Below are 6,816 nucleotides of genomic sequence, written 5' to 3' on the forward strand. Positions count from 1 at the left end.
GGAGATCATGGTGTGGCGCCGGTGACGATGAAGATCATGCCGGTGCTTTGGTGATGGAGATCAAGAAGCACAAGATCATGGCCATATCATGTCACTTATGATTTGCATGTGATTTTAATCCTTTTATGCACCTTATCTTTCTTAGAACGACGATAGCATTATAAGGTGATCCCTCACTAAAATTTAAAGATAAAATTGTGTTCTCCCCGACTGTGCACTGTTGCGACAATTTGTCGTTTCGATACACCACGTGATGATCGGGCTTGATAGACTCAACGTTCACATACAACGGGTGCAAAACAGTTGCAAACGCGGAACACTCGGGGTAACTTGACGAGCCTAGCATGTGCAGACATGGCCTCGGAACACATGATACCGAAAGGTCGAGCATCAATCGTATAGTTGATATGATTAGCATAGATATGCTTACCACTGAAACTATTCTCAACTCACGTGATGATCGGACTTGAGTTAGTGAATTTGGATCATGCCACACTCAAATAACTAGAGGGATGTCTATTTGCATCGGAGTTTATTAGTAATATGATTAGCTAAACTCTAAATGTCTTGAACATAGTCTAAGTAAACTTTGCAATATTTTATGTTATAGATCAATGGCTCGCGCAATAGCAACCCTGAATTTCAATACGTTCCTAGAGAAAGCTAAGTTGAAAGATGATGGAAGCAACTTCATTGACTGGGCTCGTGATCTGAGGCCTGTCCTCGCTGCTGGCCAAAAGAATTATGTCATTGATGCTGCGCTAGGAGATGCACCACCCACCACGGTTGACCAAGACGTTTTGAACGCTTGGCAAGCGCGTAAGGATGACTACTCACTAGTTCAATGTGCAGTCTTGTATGGCTTAGAACCGGGACTTCAAAGAAGTTTTGAACGTCATGGAGCACATGAGATGTTCCAGGAGTTGAAGTTTATCTTTGAGAAGAACGCCCGAATCAAGAGGTATGAGACCTCCGATAAGTTCTATGCTTGCAAGATGGAGGAGAATTCGTCTCTCAGTGAACATGTGCTTAGAATGTCTGGCTACTCAAACCGTATAGCTGAGCTAGGGATTGAACTCCCGCAAGAAGCTATCACTGACAGAATTCATCAATCACTGCCGCCTAGCTATAAAGGCTTCGTGTTGAACTATAACATGCAAGGGATGAATAAGTCACCCGGTGAGCTGTTTGCGATGCTGAAAGTCGCAGAGCCAGAAATCCAGAAAGAAGAACCAGTGTTGATGATCAATAAGACCACTGGTTTCAGGAAAAACGGCAAAGGCAAGAAGGGTAACTCCAAGAAGAGCGGCAAAACTATTGCCCCTCCGACAAAGAAACCAAAGGCTCGACCTAAGTCGGAAACTGAGTGCTATTATTGCAAGGGGACTGGTCATTGGAAGCGCAGCTGCCCCGAGTATTTGGCCGATAAGAAGGCGGCCAACGCCAAACAAGGTATATGTGATATACACTCGTAGTAGTGCGTGGGTATTTGATACCGGTTATGTTGCTCACATTTGCAACTCGAAGCAGGAACTGCGGAATAAACAAAGGCTGGCGAAGGATGAAGTGACGATGCGCGTGGGAAATGGTTCCAAGGTTTACGCGATCGCCATCGGCACAAACTCACTTCAGTTACATTGGGATTAGTGATGAACTTAAATAATTGTTATTTAGTCCCTGCGTTAAGCATGAACATTATATATGGATCTTGTTTATTGCGAGATGGTTACTCATTTAAGTCACAAAATAATGGTTGTTCTATTTATATGAGTAATATCTTTTATGGTCATGCACCCAATGTGAGGGGTTTGTTCATATTGAATCTCGATTGTGATGACACTCATCTCCATAACATTGAGACCAAAATATGTAGAGTTAACAATGATAGCGCCACTTTCTTGTGGCAGTGCCACTTAGGTAATATTGGTGTTAAGCGCATGAAGAAACTCCATGCTGATGGGCTTTTGGAGTCACTTGATTTTGAATCACTTGACACACTAGTAACAATGCACGTGCAACGCACGTGTCCACAAACATGAAGTTCAAACAAGTATAAAAATTTAAAATCATATTATTCGATGACCGCTTTATTATCTCTAAAGAAAAGAGGAAAGGGGGAATACAAACCTATCAATTATCTTTTGTGGATGTCATGTGAAGTTCGAGCACACCAAGTAAAAATCACAATTGTATAGATACATGTTAGAGATAAAGGACAATCGACTGGATGATCAACTTCTTCATAGAGAAGATAATGTCATAGCCTATTTAGTCTATTTTATAGTAAAAATGCAATCAAACATCCGATGAAGATTTCAGAATGTCTAATTTTCTTGGGTGATCTTGGAAGGTACATATAAACATTGTCCAAGTGAACATGGTGGAGATACAAACTTGGAGCGAAGATACAAAAAAACAAATCAGTCTTGGAAATAATTAATTAGTTCCTTCTTGAATTCATGTTGCTTTTCATCTTGACAAGTTGAAGGACTGATGATGGCGGTAAGGCCACCCATGGGAGTTACAACGGGCACCGTAGGCTGCAAGAGTATATCGATAATGGCGACAGTTTTGCCCCACTCACTTTCTTGCGGCTTATCCTAAAATAGAACTACGGTTCAGAGAGATTCCTATTACGTATATTGTTGTAGAACATGTCGAAGCAAAAAACAAATCAATAAAGCATTAGATTCATAATAAAAAATACAAAGGAATTTAATATTTTATAAACCAGCTTAGTTCTGTCAAGATTAGACATGAGCTAAAGATGTCACCATGGTATCAACATCTTAGCACCGGAGAAAGTCTACTACTAATGTAGGATGGCAAATTGTACAATAAGGAATGGCGTGAGCAAATTAGTGGCTATAAGAATTATTGGCTCGCGAAGCTAATCAACAAAGAGAAAAAGTATCCATTTAAAACATCATGCATCTCCTTTATGTATGTGCTACTCCATCCGTTCCAAAATAAGCGACTTGGCTTTGTGCTAAAGTTAGTACAAAGTCGAGTAACTTATTTTGGAACGGAGGAAGTACATATTTGTACCTTATTAAAATAAAGACTTCCACGCTATGCAAACAATTTAAAAACTATAGGAAGATATTCTAGATTACAAAAACGTAACTCCTGGATGACAACCAAGTTAATAGTTAAAATAAAGATAATCCATTCAGAAAAAAGTTAATAGCAGTTGTATAAGAAATGATGCACTGATATCTCTCGAAGGTTTCCTGCTTATTCACACTTCAAAATTCAAACAAAAGACTATCAAAAACAATTCTAACAGTCTAGTCGGTTTTAGAGGATTTTCCGTATGTGATACATTCCTGAATGTTGAATCTCAGCGATGTTGGTTCCTCATTTAGTAGGCCAGTGTTGATCTTAGATACGTGCAAATCAATGGGTCAACAAAGGCTGTAATTTACCTTTTACTGAAATATATGCTATCAATTGATCTCTTTATATCTTACGGATGAGACGAACATAATTGTGGAAAAGTATAGCCAAATCAAATCTTAGTCTACACTCGACACAACCAACTAATTTCCGGAAAGGATAGTCAGAATTATTTTTAATCTCCACTAATATAGAACAATGACTCTGAACTAAGGAGGTGGATGGGGATTAGCATGTCCAGAATTTGCCAAGAAAACTGAGATCTCCCTTTGCATTTACAGTCATTGCAAAGAATATCATGTATGAATAATGCAAGAGAATATAAATACTACATCGGATGAAAATAATGAAACAAAGAACAGACCATGAATACCTGACACCTATCGCGGTATTCGTCTGGAAGCACCTGTACATAATGAACAATGAAAAGGTGGAATAAATGTTGGTATTATCCACTATTTTTACCTTTGCAAATACTTGTGAAAAAAGATACAAGAAATTAGCAAAATCACATTTGATTCAGAAAAATTGTCACATGTGTCACCTTATCGTCTTGAGGTGCTCGCTCGCCTCCCGCTGTACAGGCTAGACAAGTGCTGACCTGCAATCCAAGAACCTAAGCAACAAATGCAGAGAGAGCTCAAGCACACACAATTCAAGATCTGCTCGAGATTCCATCCAAGCCAACATTCCCATAAAATGTTCCATCTAGGCATAAAGCCTCTTCATCCTTCGGCGCCCCTCCGGAATGCCAACCAGCATCCAAAAGTATTGGACGTGTATACCTAGCATTCTGCATGTTTTGAATGGCCCCCAAGCCCTCCCTTCTTCGGTGAAAAACACCTAGTAGATAATAGAAGTACCAGTCAGAATGCTGCACATGGCAAATAAAGGAAATGTGCCATTATAGTGCCTCAACAATCTACATTCACAAAAACATAAAATGTAACCTGCAGATTGCATTTTATGCCACGTTGAACCACTCGGTTACCGCATTGCATATTACAGCCACATTTGCTCCAGCATTCCTTGATAAATTTCCTAACAAGGTGGCCCCTGCAAGGCTCTGGTGAAACTTGATTTCTAGACCTCTCAAGCTGGCAAGTTTTACAAAACACCCTGTGATGTTCTTCTGGGAATCGGTTCATAGAGACACATTCATCAATGAATGCTGGCTTAACCAAACCATCTAGTGTGTACGCATAATCACCCCCAGTTTCTCTTGCACAAGCACATGGTGCAGGTGCCCTCAAGAAGTTGCCAAAGCATTCAGAGCAACATTCTTCAGCACCAATCTTTGCAAGAGAAATGCTAACAAGAGCATTTTGGAATACAACGTTTGTAGGCATATAATAAAAGGAAGGTGGACATTTCTCTCTGCCAGATTCATCTATAATCGATATCCTCAAATTTTCTTCTCCCTTGGATATATCAGTTACGTCATGGATAATCCTCGATATGGAAAGTGCCAAATGGTGTTGCTGGGCAAGGGTTGAATTTGTTGGATCAGTCTCCAAGCCTTTTAAAACTAACGGTTCTTCTCTAGCTTTCTGTTTCCTATTTATACTATTCTCTGACAAGCTGCCATTACCAACAATATCTGATTGTGTATTATGCTCCACGGTATGTTCAGTGCCCAGTTGGACAACACACTGGCACATCTCAGTCAGGATGCCGTGAATGGAAAAATCAGAAGAGCGAAGACATTTTTTCTCGACCATCTTGAAAACTGCTTCTAAATCAGGCATGTGGAACTTTGATGGGTCTACACTGAATTTTAGAGACATCTTAACATCACCCCTAGGGGATGATGCTAAATCAACGTCTAGACAAGGTACTTCCTGCATATTTCTAACTCCAGATCCCATTCCATTGTTCATTGTGTTGTTCGCTCGCTCTACCGATAAAGTAGGCATTTCCCTATTTCTGCAATGCTGAATTTTCCTGTTTTTATCACCTATATAAAGTTAAAAGTTCAAAAGAGTAAGACCATTGCTCAGAAGGAAAAAATTACAACAAGATGTGATTGATTAAAGACTTATTTAACACGTTAAAGCAAAGGTTCAGCAGGTGGAACCTCAAAGTGCAGCAAGCCTTACTTAACACGTCTAAAAAAACTGTAGTATTCTCATAATACTTAGAAAAAACTGAGCTATCAAACAGGGCATACGTGACTGGAGTTGAACGCAACTGAAGAACAAACTGCTTACCAATAATAAGATACCGATTCCTTACGTTCCATTCATAATCTCACTGCACGCTGTTGCACCTTACTGTCCAATAAGACCAGCCAAAGGAGGCTTCTCCGAAGACCTCCAATTGAGCTTTTCCATAAGATCGGTATTGATTTTGTGAAGCGTTTGCCACATTCCATTCATTCACCCACTCTCGTGAGAATTGACATAGAAAAGTCTTTATAAAGAGCAGGGTAAACTGAGAAACACCTACAGTTAAATGATAGACCAAAATCCAAATGACCTGTCTGAATTTTTACATGAGTTGTAATAGTATGCGGGACGTACCCACAAAAACAAGAGGTCCATTTGCGCCGTTCAAGGCCCGCACTTGAGGCAGTCTCTTTTCGTAAACGGACCGTATGTTCTTTGTTGCGTTAAGCTTCTCATAATATGGATCAAACAGATTGTAGTAATGCAAGTCAACAACAGTGTTAGTTGGACCCAGGTCAGCCTGATAAAGCTCCACTGGGTCTGCATTCCCTATCCTCTCGCAGAATATAACATAAGTTGTCTCGGAGTAACTTCGTACGATTTTGTAGCCTTGTTTGTAATATAACACACTTGGAGAACAGGAATCCAACCAAGGATGCTCCTGCAGAAGAAGGTGCCAAAAATACCGGCAACAAAACCAAGAAGCAGGCTAAGGAGCAGCAAGAAGATTGCAATGGAGGTAGCGGGGTTTCACCAGTTGATGCAGACCAGGCGAGCGAGCGGCGGCGGCGGCATCGCGGCCGATGTCCTGCGCCTCGCCCCTGTCCTTTTCCGAGCGGGCGGCAATCGGGGCGAGCGAGCGGCAACCGGTGCAGGCGGGGCGAGCGAGCGCGGCGGCATCGCGGCGGATGTCCTGCGCCTCGCCCATGTCCTTTTCCGAGCGGGCGGCAATCGGGGCGAGCGGGCGGCAACCGATGCAGGCCAGCGAGCGGCGGCGGCGACGGCATCGCGGCTGATGTCCTGCGCCTCGCCCCTGTCCTTTTCCGAACGGCCGACAATCGGGGAGGGGGAGGAGGAGGCGGACGGGGAGGGGGAGTTGGACGCGAAGGCGACGGCGATGCTGCAGGCCAGGGCGTCTGGCTGCCGTTAATTCTTCCTAAATTTCTGTACTTGATTGGCTCCTTTTTTTTCGTCGAGGTGCAACAGTTTTTCGCTGTAGGAGGAGGTGGAGCACGGTCAGCCTTAGTTA

At 42.1% G+C, this 6,816-nt stretch overlaps 1 pseudogene; it reads right to left on the reverse strand.

The window, feature by feature from the left end:
- Positions 1-4,054: 4,054 nt before the first annotated feature.
- Positions 4,055-6,495, reverse strand: LOC123396881 (annotated as a pseudogene).
- Positions 6,496-6,816: the final 321 nt, after the last annotated feature.

This window comes from Hordeum vulgare, chromosome 5H, assembly GCF_904849725.1.
Source record: "Hordeum vulgare subsp. vulgare chromosome 5H, MorexV3_pseudomolecules_assembly, whole genome shotgun sequence".
In the NCBI taxonomy this organism is placed as follows: Eukaryota; Viridiplantae; Streptophyta; class Magnoliopsida; order Poales; family Poaceae; genus Hordeum; species Hordeum vulgare.